Source organism: Mytilus edulis, chromosome 1 (genome assembly GCF_963676685.1).
Source record: "Mytilus edulis chromosome 1, xbMytEdul2.2, whole genome shotgun sequence".
Lineage (NCBI taxonomy): Eukaryota > Metazoa > Mollusca > Bivalvia > Mytilida > Mytilidae > Mytilus > Mytilus edulis.
The window spans coordinates 69,679,630-69,693,758 of record NC_092344.1 but is presented as its reverse complement, the minus strand read 5'-3'; the positions used below and the strand labels follow the sequence as shown (position 1 = coordinate 69,693,758).

Below are 14,129 nucleotides of genomic sequence, written 5' to 3'. Positions count from 1 at the left end.
GAAAGGAATTTTCTTCCAAAACATGGCTTTGGATATTTGTTAAAAACAATAGAATATTTATTCAGGGTTTATAGAATCAAGAGTTTCAAAACTGAATACGGTAAACAGATGATAGTGTATTGTGTAACCCTGTCCAAAATTTGGAAAGATGTTATGTCCTGATATTATATGGAAATATTTGGGTTAATCGTGCAATTTGATTGGTTGCCTTGACAGGGTACATTGAGCCCTTGAAAAAAAATGAAGATCAGAATTGTATTATATAATGTTGAAATTAAGACACTCCAGTATAATATAGTTGTTGTTTTCGGGCTTCACATGAGATTTGGGCTCACATTTCCTGTGAAGATCCCATTACAATGTATTTTGAGAAATTAAAAACAAAAAACAGGGTCTTTGATAATGTTACATAAAATGAAACATTTGTGGAACTTGGGTAAATATTTTGAACTTGTGTGAAGTCAAGGTCCTTAACAACCCCTACAGGAGAAGGCAAAGATTAAGAGCTATTAAGGAAAACTACATGGTCCAAAATAAAGAAAAGTATTATTAAAAATTATCGTAGAAATTTATATGAAAGTTGACAGGGACTTGTAATAAGTAGCAGTATATATCCTATGTAAATATAATTACAGGGGTTATGACCAGTACAAACTGACCATTAGTAATCCTCAGGTCTGATCCATTTAATCCTGACACCTAACACTCCTCAACATATGTCTTGATAAATATCTAGGTAACAATTCTTTATCCAACAACTTATTTCAAACAATAATCTAAACAAACGGTTAGAAAGAAAAACATTGATACAAATATTAGAGTCACTTGTTTCCCTGAAAGGTGTGTTATCGTTTATAAACTTTGATAAAGCGTTGAAAATTTATGAGGCAGTATGTACTTTACTTAATTTGGAATTTAATGGTTTTAATTGTTATTGAAAGGATTATTTAGAAATTTTTAAATGTCACGAAGAATTACCTTTTGATAGCCTAAAATATACAGTTAGGCAGATGGGGCAGGCCGTATGTTTGGGTAAAGGTGTTAGATGGGTACCAGTACTGCCATCTGTTGTGGCCTCACCTGACAGATACTTTACTAATGACAAATCCTTGTTTAATGTCAACTGATAGTCAAGTGAAATGTTAATGGTACCAGGTTACAACCATTGTGACGAATCAAACTCAATTTTTTTATCAATATATTATTTTTTAATTTAGCACTCAAATTGATTGTTAGCAGTTTAAATGTTAGTTTTAAGTCAAAAGGATGGGTTTTTAAATTGCCAAAAATGATTGATTAATAGCTTATATCAATGCATTTTGTTACAGTGCAGGTTGTGTATTGATTTTTTAAATCAGATTAAAAAACTTCATCTTGTGTCTCAAAACTGATTACAACTACAAATGCCAAGGTTTTGTATACATATGTAAATCTACTGTTGTTCAGAAATTAGAAATAGCTGTTATGTTTTTGATTAATTATTTTGTTATGTCAAACCAAGGTTTCTTCTAGTTGTTTCTGGTGACATGTAAACAGATCAAAAAGTTTTTGACAAATTACAGAACAGATAATTATGCTAGTAACTTATATAATGCCATAGTTTTTCAGGTACTTAAATTGTTAATTAGATTTCAGTTGCATGCAAATTCACTGCTAGATGTTTCAGTGAAAAATAAGGGGTAATGGAGGTTTTTGTTGCTGTAGTGGGACATTACGTCCCAAAATTGTTAAATTCACCACTAAGGATTACTCAACAGATATTTTGTACAGGCTTGTCACCTGTCTTGTGTGTTTAGTTTTTTAAAAGGGAAAGGAATTGGGAATTCACCAACTTTATTTGCCTAACTAAAACTTTCACATATTTTTTTTTTTTTAATTTGTACAAAATTAACATAACAATGTTATGTACTCATAGATGTGTCTTAAAAAACTATGAGTTTTATACAGAATTTCTCAAGATTAATACAACGTCTATTTATATGTACATAAAAATATACTTCACAATTGTACCGAATTAGCAAAAAAATAAATTTAAGGGAAGGAACTCTTTTAATTTGTCACATTCAACCTTTGCACTAAATATGATCTGTGTATGAACTTGACAGAAACAAAATCTTTTAGCTATAAAAGTTACTATTAAACTGCAAAATAACAAATTCATAAACATGTCAAATTTCCAAATGAGAATTTCTATTGAATTATCCTTGAGAGAAAATATAGATAATATCAGTAATAATTAGACAGAAAAAGTTTTACGTTTATGTTTATTTACCAAAGATAGGGGGCTGTGAATAAAGATTAGTGCAACACATTTTCTATTTCCTGTACCGACTTTGAGAAAGTTTTCATTAATTTTGCAGCTTTGTGTATTTCTATAAAGCCAGAGGGGGGTTACTATTGAAGTGCTTCATTTGTGATAATACCCACAGTCTGTCAGGAGTGAAAAGATTAACTGAGTACACAGACACATCTGTCGCATTCTCACAAAATCAAAAGATTTTGTCAAATCCTTATTCCACTTTAAATCTCCAGTTTTGTTTGTTTATCTTTTAACAGAGGTAATTTGTTCTGTATCTAGGCTGATTGTGTATTAGAAAACTGTCAATTTGGCAAAAATCAATAATAATAGCATTCTTCTTTTGAAATGAGAAATGCATGTTTGAAATGTTGTATTTCCTTGATTATTAGTTGTAGAAGTGTGGTAGTTGTAGAGTTGACTTGAGGGTCAGAACTGGTCAGAGAAAATGACCTGGTTGGTTGTGGTCAGTCATCCCAGGTCATTGTTTAGAGGCTACATGTTTTCTGTAGACCAGAACATATTATACATGATAATTCATAATTAATAGGTTCTCTTTGATGTTTATATTGGTTGTTTTGATATATGGGATATTTTTCTTTAAATCTATTTGAATATGATTCGGATATAATTACTTAAATAACATAAATAAGCTCGCTCAATAAAAACACCATAAAATGAAAATTACAAAGAATAAATAAATGTGTTTTTACTTATTTTTACATAAATGTAGGTTATGTGGATTTATATATTCCTTGACCTTGATGTCATTGTAATTGTTACCTTTCAGTCAAGAAAACTTTGGAAATGATGTTTTGAGGATTTTGACATTTTGATATTTTTGACATTTTGATATCTTCGTGTGAATTTCAAAAAATATTGGTTATGAAAAAGAAAATATAAAATTTGAATATTTTGTGAGGACAATACTGAATAGTTTAACAAAATCCTATGAAAAAACAGGAATGTGCCAAATGAAAAAAATCCTAATGAAAGAATTTGGAATTAACACCATAATTCGATTTTCTGGTAAAAAAAATAATGTTCTCTCTTCATTTCTATCAACATAACCCCATTCAGGTTGAAATTGAGGTCAAGGATTCAATTGTAGTAGGCATTGGCAAAACTGTTGCTGAAAACACATTGTATATTAATGGTGATATGAAGAAAGTTAATGTATCCAAACCTGGAACCTATACAGAAAGACATATATGATGCTGCATACTTTTTTTTAAATCAAAACATTATAAATGACAATAAACCAATGAATTGTTTGTAAAAGCTTGCTAAAAATTTACCTAAACATTTTCAAATCTAAATGATTGTGTTGACATTTTCTAGACATATGGAAATGTAAATAGTCTTATCCTAAAACTAGAACAGAGTATAAAGGATCTGTCACATTCAGTGAGGAAAAAAAAACAGTTCATTAGATTTATTCTGTATCAGATAAATAAGTGATGCAACGCCAGTAAAAATTCTCTTTCCGTTTGAATTAATGGCAAGTTTGTCAGTTTCCTGATAGATAAGAAACATTTGATTTGGCTTTTTGAAGAATGTTTATGGATAAAAAACAGTATTTAATGGATTTTACTTTGATACCTGATCTATTAAAATGTTGTTCTTTGGCCAGAAAGGTTTAATATTTTGACTAGAACTAGTTAGGCCTATTGGCTCTTTCTTGTAATGTTTTGAAACCTTACTTTGTTTTGGACAGTTTAATGCATTCTTTACATATCTAATTTAATTTATTGATTTTTGTGTGCAAAGAAGACTTGTTTTATTCTTTGGAAACATTCAGCTTAAAGCAAAAGTATAGTGCATGACAACTTTTAGATTCTATCATCACATTCATTTCCGGAATCAAAACATCAAAGACGTTCGTATTAAGGACGTGAAATGATTAATTATTATAAAATAATGGTAAATTGTTATTAAATTTTCTGTTAAGATGTATGGATTTTTTATTTTGACTAATAGTAATGTATTCTGTTTGAAGTTAAGGATTTTGGCTAATCATCTTAATGTCAACTGAATTAATTAATGAATGTATTTGGTAGATTGTCACTTTAGATCCAATCTATATCATAAAAAAACACAGAACAGCAGATTGAAGTTTGCAGAAAGAGGTTGAAGAGGATGTCATGGGGGAGTCAAAAGACTATCTGTCAAAGATAAAAAGGCAAAACTTCCAGAAATAGTAAATATCCACACAACTAATTAAGACCTACAAATATCCACACAGCTTATTGAATGTAAGAAGTTCCTGCTCCACTATCTGCACCCATCTTGCTACAAGTAAAAATTTATTGAGTGAAGATTTATTATCCAGAAATAGGGTTGTTGCAACAACTAATAAAACCTACATATTTAGCATATATTTGTCATTAACAAGTTTTTTTAATGAGCAGTGAAAGATACTGTTGCAGAATTATAATTCGACATATGAAATTGTATCTTTTGTGGGTAAATCTGATAAACAGAAGTATGATATTACATACCTTTGTTTTTGAACATTTAGAATAAACATTAGAGAAAAAAGTGTTCCAGTGCAATTGCATTTTAAGAGGAACTATTTAATTCAGGACATTGGTAATCAGAAATGCAAATGGAGTTACATGGTATGTATTAGTTTTTTAGCTCACCTGGCCCGAAGGGCCAAGTGAGCTTTTCTCATCACTTGGCGTCCGTCGTCGTCCGTCGTCGTTAACTTTTACAAAAATCTTCTCCTCTGAAACTACTGGGCCAAATCAAACCAAACTTGGCCACAATCATCATTGGGGTATCTAGTTTAAAAAATGTGTGGCGTGACCCGGTCAACCAACCAAGATGGCCGCCACGGCTAAAAATAGAACATAGGGGTAAAATGCAGTTTTTGGCTTATAACTCAATAACCAAAGCATTTAGAGCAAATCTGACATGGGGTAAAAATGTTTATCAGGTCAAGATCTATCTGCCCTGAAATTTTCAGATGAATCGGTCAATCGGTTGTTGGGTTGCTGCCCCTGAATTGGTAATTTTGAAGAAATTTTGCTGTTTTTGGTTATTATCTTGAATATTATTATAGTTAGAGATAAACTGTAAACAGCAATAATGTTCAGCAAAGTAAGATCTACAAATAAGTCAACATGACCAAAATGGTCAGTTGACCCGTTTAGGAGTTATTGCCCTTTATAGTCAATTTTTAACCATTTTTCGTTAATTAAAGTAATCTTTTACAAAAATCTTCTCATCTGAAACTACTTGGCCAAATTAATCCAAACTTGGCCACAATCATCTTTGGGGTATCTAGTTTAAAAAATGTGTGGCGTGACCTGGTCAACCAACCAAGATGGCCGCCACGGCTAAAAATAGAACAAAGGGGTAAAATGCAGTTTTTGGCTTATAACTCAAAAACCAAAGCATTTTGAGGAAATCTGACATGGGATAAAAATGTTTATCAGGTCAAGATCTATCTGCCCTAAAATTTTCAGATGAATCGGTCAATCGGTTGTTGGGTTGCTGCCCCTGAATTGGTAATTTTGAGGAAATTTTGCTGTTTTTGGTTATTATCTTGAATATTATTATAGATAGAGATAAACTGTAAACAGCAATAATGTTCAGCAAAGTAAGATCTACAAATAAGTCAACATGACCAAAATGGTCAGTTGACCCGTTTAGGAGTTATTGCCCTTTATAGTCAATTTTTAACAATTTTCATTAATTTGGTAAATTTATGTAAATTTTTACCAAATATAGTTCTCTGTTACTAATGGGCAAAGTTCATGATAGATATAATTGTAAGAAGCAAAATCGTTCAGTAAAGTAAGAACTTCAAACACATCACCATCACCAAAATACAATTTTGTCATGAATCCATTTGTGTCCTTTGTTTAATATGCACATAGACCAAGGTGAGCGACACAGGCTCTTTAGAGCCTCTAGTTTGTAAATTGCAGAAAAATATATTGACTACCATGATCATATGGACAAGTGTTTAAATCTGTTCAGTGATTAAACAAAAATCATTCTATGAAATATTATATTGAGGTCTCCCACCTTTGGTAGAAAATGACAACAGGTCATTTGGTCTGTGAACTTTTCTCTCTTGTTTACCTGATTCAGCACATAGTTTCTTGAATGTTTGTCATGGGGCAGTACAATATTGAAATGTGGACTATTTTTATGACCAGTGACTGAAGACCATTTAGTGCAATCTGTATTCACATCAACCTAATTGAGTATAATCCCTTTAAATAGAAAATTTAGTTTGACTTCTGAATGAACCCAACACCTTATAATTGAATCCAATTCTATTACTTATATTCATTTAGAAGAAGAATTGAAATTGTCTGTAGAAAGCAGAATGGAAAAAATCTATTACTGAAAGCATGTTATATGAAAAATGTTATTTGTTTACTACTCATAAGGAAAGTGGAATATCTGAGTATTCTTTCTATGTCTCAATCTCACTACAAAATGAAAAACTTAATTTAAACACTATTTGGTCAATTCTGATTTCTTTTTCATTTAATCAGTAGAATACTTTTCTTTTTATTGGATGTTTTATGCATTTACAAGGAATGTTTGTTTGAGTTTTGCTATCAAGTAAAAGACATTTTTCATCTTTTAAGTACTAAGTATGCAATTAAATGGAAACCTACTGCATAACCTGCTTTTCTGATGCACTTTGATTCTTAAAAGTGAAATTTTAAAAGATTTAATTTATCAAGTGTTTTAAGAAACATACTTGTATATGAAGGTTCAAAATGCTTCAAAAGATGAAAGATAAAAGAAATTTATATTGATGATAAGATACTCTGCAAAAATCATTTCCAATTTATAAAAAATGAATAATTGTGCACCTGCAGACACTGTATATAAAGTATTAAATTCTTGTGGCTTATATTAATGGTAATATGAACGTATTAAAAATATTGGATAATTTTTCTACCAGAAATAGATTGGTTATTATAGCCTTAAAAACTACCAGAAATTGATATTTTTGTTTCTTTCAATTGGTTTATTTGCTATGATAGATAAAAATCCAAAATCCATCAATTATATGTCTCGTTTGCAGTTTTTACCTTCTGGTAAAATTTTTATGAATAATCAGATGGATTGGAAAAAATCACGAATTTGGTTGTTTTAGTATGAATTAGTAATACTGGCCTTTCATTAACTATTGATGAAAATTATGTGTATTGAATTGCTGACGGGCAACTCAATACACAGAGATGACTGTCATTTCTGACGGTCACACTCGGTTAATGCTATAACCGATCGGCAGTGAGTAACAGCCATTTGTCATAAAATTGAAGCTCATCATGCAAATTCTGCTTCATCTAAAAAGGAAACTGAAGTTTTGCAGGTCTTCGCTTCATCGAACATTTGTCATTCATTAAACCAAGATTAAAAGTTGTCTTTGATCTGACAATCTTAATTATCATCTTTAACAGTGTTATAGAAGGTGTCCAATATCCTTAAAAGTATTAGAATAAATACTTTTATGAAGAACAATATTTATAGTCCTGTTAGAAGAATTCATTAAATTAATTTTCCTTTTGAAAATGTTGCAGTTTTATAGATTGTAATTAAGATTTCAAACAAAGCATATTTTTTTGTAATTAAGGCTTGTATGTCATTTTAAAAGTCTAAATTGTCCCTTTTTAATCTTTAATCTACCATGCAAGTACTAAGGTAAATGAAGTTTTCTGTGACATTGGACTTTAAGAGCTACCTGCTCTGGATGTGATCCTGTATTTAATGAGGCTTCTGATAAACCAGGCCCGGAACCATACATTGTTCATTCTTTAATGGACATTTATGAATAGTGCATTCATGAGAAAGGTACAATCATTCTTAGAAATTTTTAAAAAGTGTAAAATTATGGAAAATCAATGGTTTGGAAAACTATTTATGTAAAGATAACCATAATGTCCACACTTACTTCAAAACTAATATATATCAATATATTCAGTACACCTCATAGCTTTTTGCAAATATGTGAACTTAATATCATAATAGACGTTTACTTTTCTACATTGGCTAGAGGTATAGGGGGAGGGGGGAGATCTCATAAACATGTTTAACCACGCCACAATTTTGCGCCTGTCCCAAGTCAGGAGCCTCTGGCCTTTGTTAGTCTTGTATGATTTTTAATTTTAGTTTCTTGTGTATAATTCAGAGTTTAGTATGATGTCCATTATCACTGTACTAGTATACATATTTTTAGGGGCCAGTTGAAGGACACCTACGGGTGCGGGAATTCTCGCTACATTGAAGACCCATTGGTGGCCTTCGGCTGTTGTCTGCTCTATGGTCGGGTTGTTGTCGCTTTGACACATTCCCCATTTCCTTTCTCAATTTTATGTTAATCAGTGGCGGATCAAGAACTTTGCATATGGGGGGGGGGGGGGGGGGGGGGCTGACTGACTGACCTAAGGGGGGCCACAACTGTCATGCTTCAGTGATTCCCTATTCCCAAATATTTCACACAAAAGGGGGGACCAGGCCCCCTCCCCCTGGATCCACCTATGTTATTTAAGTCCAATTAACTACATAACTTGGTCTTGGAGACTCTTGTCCAGATTATAACTGGTCATAATTCAGAAAATTAAGTTTTTGATTTTTGAATTCAATCCTATTCTATCTGCTTTGCTTGAAATTCTTCAGTGCATTGAGCGGACTTTTGTACTGAATATTTTCTAGGTGAAATGGCTTAAAATGCAAATGAAACATTTGATTGTAAAGTGGTAAAAATAACAATATAGACCACCTAATGTCTGAATACATTGAGGTCAGATTATTTATACTTTCAGGTACATGTTAAATGCTTTGTAATATTATTCAATCTTTTTACACCCATGGATAATAAAAGTCTGGTGATTAGCCCATTAAACTGACTTTCTATTGCCTATAGAGTAAGGATGCACAAAGATTTATAATCTGATAAAAGTGCTACTGTAACATATTCTTGCCAACAAACAAGACGTTACTTCCATAGAAATTCAATTATTTCAAAAAAGCGGTAGCTTCATAATTTAATTTCCAATGCACAAAAAATTGAAATTATCATGTTCATCTATTTAGTAATGTCAGATATGGTGAAATGGATCATACTGTAAACCAATTTTTTTTTCTCATTAGAAGGTGAATTGTTTATTCAACAATTTGAATCAGAATTTTCTATGTTGAATTTTGGTTTATATGTCCCAATTTGAGGAGCCTGACATTAGATTTGAGAAGATTAAGTGGAAGTTATTCCATCTGGTGGAAATAAAGAATTGCATCAGTTCTATGATTGTATATGACCTATATTAGCTAGGTGATATTTATAGTCAATATTTCACCTGTTACTTTGCTATAAACATCTACAAAACATAGATATTAATCCTGTCTTACATGCTTTATACTTTTGTTATATGAGATAATTATATTAATATAGTATAATCCACCCTCAATTATGATTATATTACAGAAAAGACTTAGTTCTTAAAATGTAAACATAGAGTTAAACAGTATAAATGCTCTAGATCCAACCTATTAGAACTTGTGTAGATCTATACATATTAACGCTTGCAATGTTAAACCTAAATTGTCTTCCTCAGGTCACAATGCTATGGACAGTTCACCAATCAAATTTAATTACTACGTATTAGAACAATAAGTATAACTTTTGTTTTATATATAAAGTCTAGGATATATTTTTTAATAACAATTTGGTTATCCTGCTCCAACCTTTTTCCATTAAACATAAGAAGTCATATTGACTCACTAGTTATTTTTTTGTTGCTATCTCATTTGACCTTAACCTCTCATTCACATTTATCAAACCTTTTTTAATGTAAAAACAATAAGTTTTTGGTCCTCATTTTCTCTTCAGTGTGAAAAATGAAGTAATAGAAAATGTGGAAATATTTGAAAATCTAAGGATATTTTTGATAAGGCCTAAAATGGCTGTGATTATTTTTTTCTTAAGTTATATATGACAATACCACCTGTGACAGTCTGTTTATTATCCCTGGTGTCTTACATCATATGTCTTGTAACAGCAGCTGTTTAACCTGTCAAATAATAAATGTAATTATTTAAATTCTCCTTTGGGCTTCTGTATAGAAAAGGTCCATCCATGCATACATTATCCTGTAACTCTTTTGCAGTTAAATCAAAATATACATTGTATATAAGGTCCTAATTTTATACTTAAATTTGAAAAATAACACTATTTTCTGAATAAATGTTTTGAAGTAACAGATTTCCTGGTACAGATGTTTCAGCCAGTAAAAAAAAAGGTTCAATTTGGTTATTTCATGACAAAACTATTTTTTCTTTTAAATGTTAACTGCAAAGTAGGACCTCATAAAATTCCTTGATGGATGAAAGTCAGGAGCTTATCATTGCAAATAAGTAATGGCAAGCAAGTCGTGACTACATCAAAAAGTTGAAAACAAACATTTGTTACACAACATATTTTTATATTTTACAGATAGCAGTTAGTAAGAAATTGAGATCACCTTAGTTCACCAACACAGACATACGGTCAAGGTCATGATTTTCAGGAACCCAGATTTACATCAAGCATGCAGTGAAAATCTATTATTAGTGGTTTATTGAGATAATAGAAATCTGCAAGACTAAGGTAATTTCTATATATCTGGCTGTATATAATAAATTAGTCATTTTCTGCCCAGGAATTCCAACATAACATTGTTGTAACTTATAGTCTCATATATCTTTGGTCTGGCTGATCTGGCACACGACTAAGGGTTTTAGATTTCACCATCTTAACAAACTTGTAATATTTCACAAAACTTGGAAAGATAATCCAATTCTTACAACCTTTGTTCTTTCTTGTGTATTACATGATATATTGATAAAATAATGAAAAATTAAGATACATAAGCTAGAAAACCATTCTTCGTATGAAATTTTAATAATTTTGACATTGTTTCATGTACTGTATCTAAAGAGATAAGAAATATTCCTTTTACTGCCGTTATTTAGATAAATGGGGTGGTTTCAGTACCAGTTAAAAGTGACTTTATACAATTAATGTTATAAAGAAAACATAAATATCAATTTATAATAAGATACCTTAGCTTTAATGAGGATATGAACATTTCTTTCTAACATTATTTGTGTAATTATTGGCACTTCAATTGTTAGAGAGATAATTTTATTTGAATTATAAATTTATCTTTGTGTCAGTTTGATTCATATAACTCTTGTTTGTTTGAGTTTTGCCAAAAGCTTGAGCTGCTAGATTTTGATTTTGCAAAAGTATGTTTCAGATATTTTTTGACATAAAGTGGTACTTCTACTTCTTACACACTAAAGAAGCCATCAACATTTCTTCTAGTTGTAGGGATATTTCAATTATTGAGGGTTTTGCAAATATAGCTTACACTCGAGAGCTTACACTACTTGGAAAAAAATCCACTGTAAACTTGAAATCAAAATTATATTGTATTCTGGTAAATAGGAAAAAAGATAATAATCATATTACATCTTGACGAAAACATGTGTATTATTTAAAGAGGTATATTAAGTGGACAATTGTCAGTAGTGAATCAGTTCAGCAGGTATTGATAACTTGTATTAAAAAAAAGGAGATGTGGTATGAATGCTAACTGAGACAACCTTCTACAAGTTCAAATGACGTGAATGAATGGTCCTTGTAAAATAGCTCGACTACTGGTAGTTAAATTTCACATGACAGCTTCACTAGAGATTTATATACATTGCAATTTTGTTTACCATTCTTCCAGCTTTAACCACAGAATAAGGCCATTACCCTGAGCACATTTTCCTTAATAAGATTAAGGGATTGCCTTGACATCATTATCTTAATTTTACTTATGATTTATTTTAATTGTTTCCTTCTTTTCACTAGACTTATACTTTATGTCAGTTTACCTCAGATGTGAAAGGGGGATTTTGTGGAAATATTTTATTAGCAATTATTTTAGTATATAAGAACAGATATCAGCTATTACGTCTTTAATAATTAGGAAAGTTGGGTGATTTGTACCACCATCTGGGAGCTGTTTTTACCACAATCTGACTGCGAGGTTGTCCAATAGTCTGTGGAGACTGCAATGATTCTCATTCAGGAGATAATTACTAAATATCTTCCTTACACAATCATCTAACAATACTCATTTGTGTTGTAGTCTGCCTGGAAGAACATTTTTAAATTCTTATCTTTCAGTTAAAAGGATGTTAAAGAAGAGAATAAAAGTGATTTTATGACAAGAACAAATCATTCTATACCATAACTGTCTATGCCTTCAACAATGAGCAACCCTATACATTTGTACTTTATATTAAATATGCTATATAAGGAGCCAGCTTTCTAAATAGAAATCTAATCTTTCAAGAAAACTAAAGCCCTGTACAAGGGGAAGTCACAGGCTTGATTAATGTTGCTTTTAAAGGGCAAGCATGTCTTGCTGAATTGTAGCGCTCATCATTTTACTTGCGTGGCCAATGTTGCATGATCTGGTGTGAAATGCAAGAATTGCATGGAAGCTTTTGATAAAAATCAACAAAAGAGGTTTAAGTTGGAATCTCTAGGTAATACAACATTGGGTATAGCTCACTAGTATTAAAGGTTATATCATCTAGTCAGTATGGCATGCATCAAATAATTCTTTACCCTCTTACATTTTAATCTGGATCATAAATACAATTTAATAGACAAATTAATTGAGCAAGATGATACATTAACATTTATAAATAGATAACTAATTGATTGAGTCTGCTGAATTTTGAGGTCATGTGTACTTAACATTTTGACCTTGACATTATAGCTTTGCCAGATTTTACAGTAGCCTTTTATACCAGGTGTGGCAATAAAAAAAATCAATCTGTAAGCATTTTAGGGAAAGTTTTCTGTTCTTCTTTGATAACAGATTTCTTGGTGGTATACTTGGCAAAGAAATTACTTGTAGATTAGAGAAGAAATCAGTGTAATTTTGACGGATCATTGGCATCTCTATCAGTTAGTACAAAATATATTAATAATTGTGCTATATTCATAAAAATGTTAACTATTGGCATATTTCCTGATAAATTATCTATTTTTTGTCTTCCAGGGTGAAGAGTTTTAGTGTCTTGTCATTGACCTAATCAAATAATCATTACTTCTGATAAGTGGCTGTGTTGCAGTAGCAGAAGAGAATGAAATGCCAGCAGACGTCATACCGAAGCCTGATCAATCCTTGACATTCAAAACTTTGATGTCATCATTTGGTGATCGACAAAACACGAAATGATCAACAAAGTATATTTGATCAACAAAGTATATTTGCGTCAATGTTATGTAGAAATGGGGCAATGATTGCAAAGCTTCTGCACTCATCATTATATAATGAAATACTTTTTTGTAATAAATCTATGTAACAGTTGTCAAAGTTTTAAATCTGTTTGCGATCACCTGTAATGATGAGCAATTGATTCCTTATTTAGATCTTATTACAGTCTGGAGGAAAAAGAAAGTTTTAATCATTTGATATGCTTATAACTGCAACAGTAGATTGTACAAAAAATAAACAAAATTAGTAACAGTTGGTGAAGTACAAAAGGTTTGAATTAACATGAAAAAGGCCTAATAAGGCTGTCTATTGGCTGGTGCAACATAACATGCAAGTAATATGTAATTACTGTATAACACTACTGTTAAAAAAAATATAAGTACAAAAAATGTTTTAAGGTTGGAATTAACATGAAAAAGGCCTTATAAGACTGTTTTGGCTGGTGCAACCTAATATGCAAGGCTAAGGTAATTATTGTATTACACTGCTGTTAAAAAAAATATACTACAATTATTATTAGGATTGAATTAACATGA

General features: G+C 30.9%; 1 long non-coding RNA gene across 21 annotated transcripts in view; it reads left to right on the top strand.

Moving 5' to 3' along the window:
• The window catches only part of LOC139488232 (uncharacterized), a 124,538-nt gene extending 110,852 nt beyond the window's left edge, over positions 1-13,686 (top strand). For all 21 annotated transcript variants that reach the window (XR_011655954.1, XR_011655971.1, XR_011655957.1 and 18 more), the window contains 2 exons: positions 10,764-10,916; positions 13,375-13,686. This is a non-coding gene — a long non-coding RNA (uncharacterized lncRNA). The remainder of the gene's footprint in view (positions 1-10,763; positions 10,917-13,374) is intronic.
• Positions 13,687-14,129: the final 443 nt, after the last annotated feature.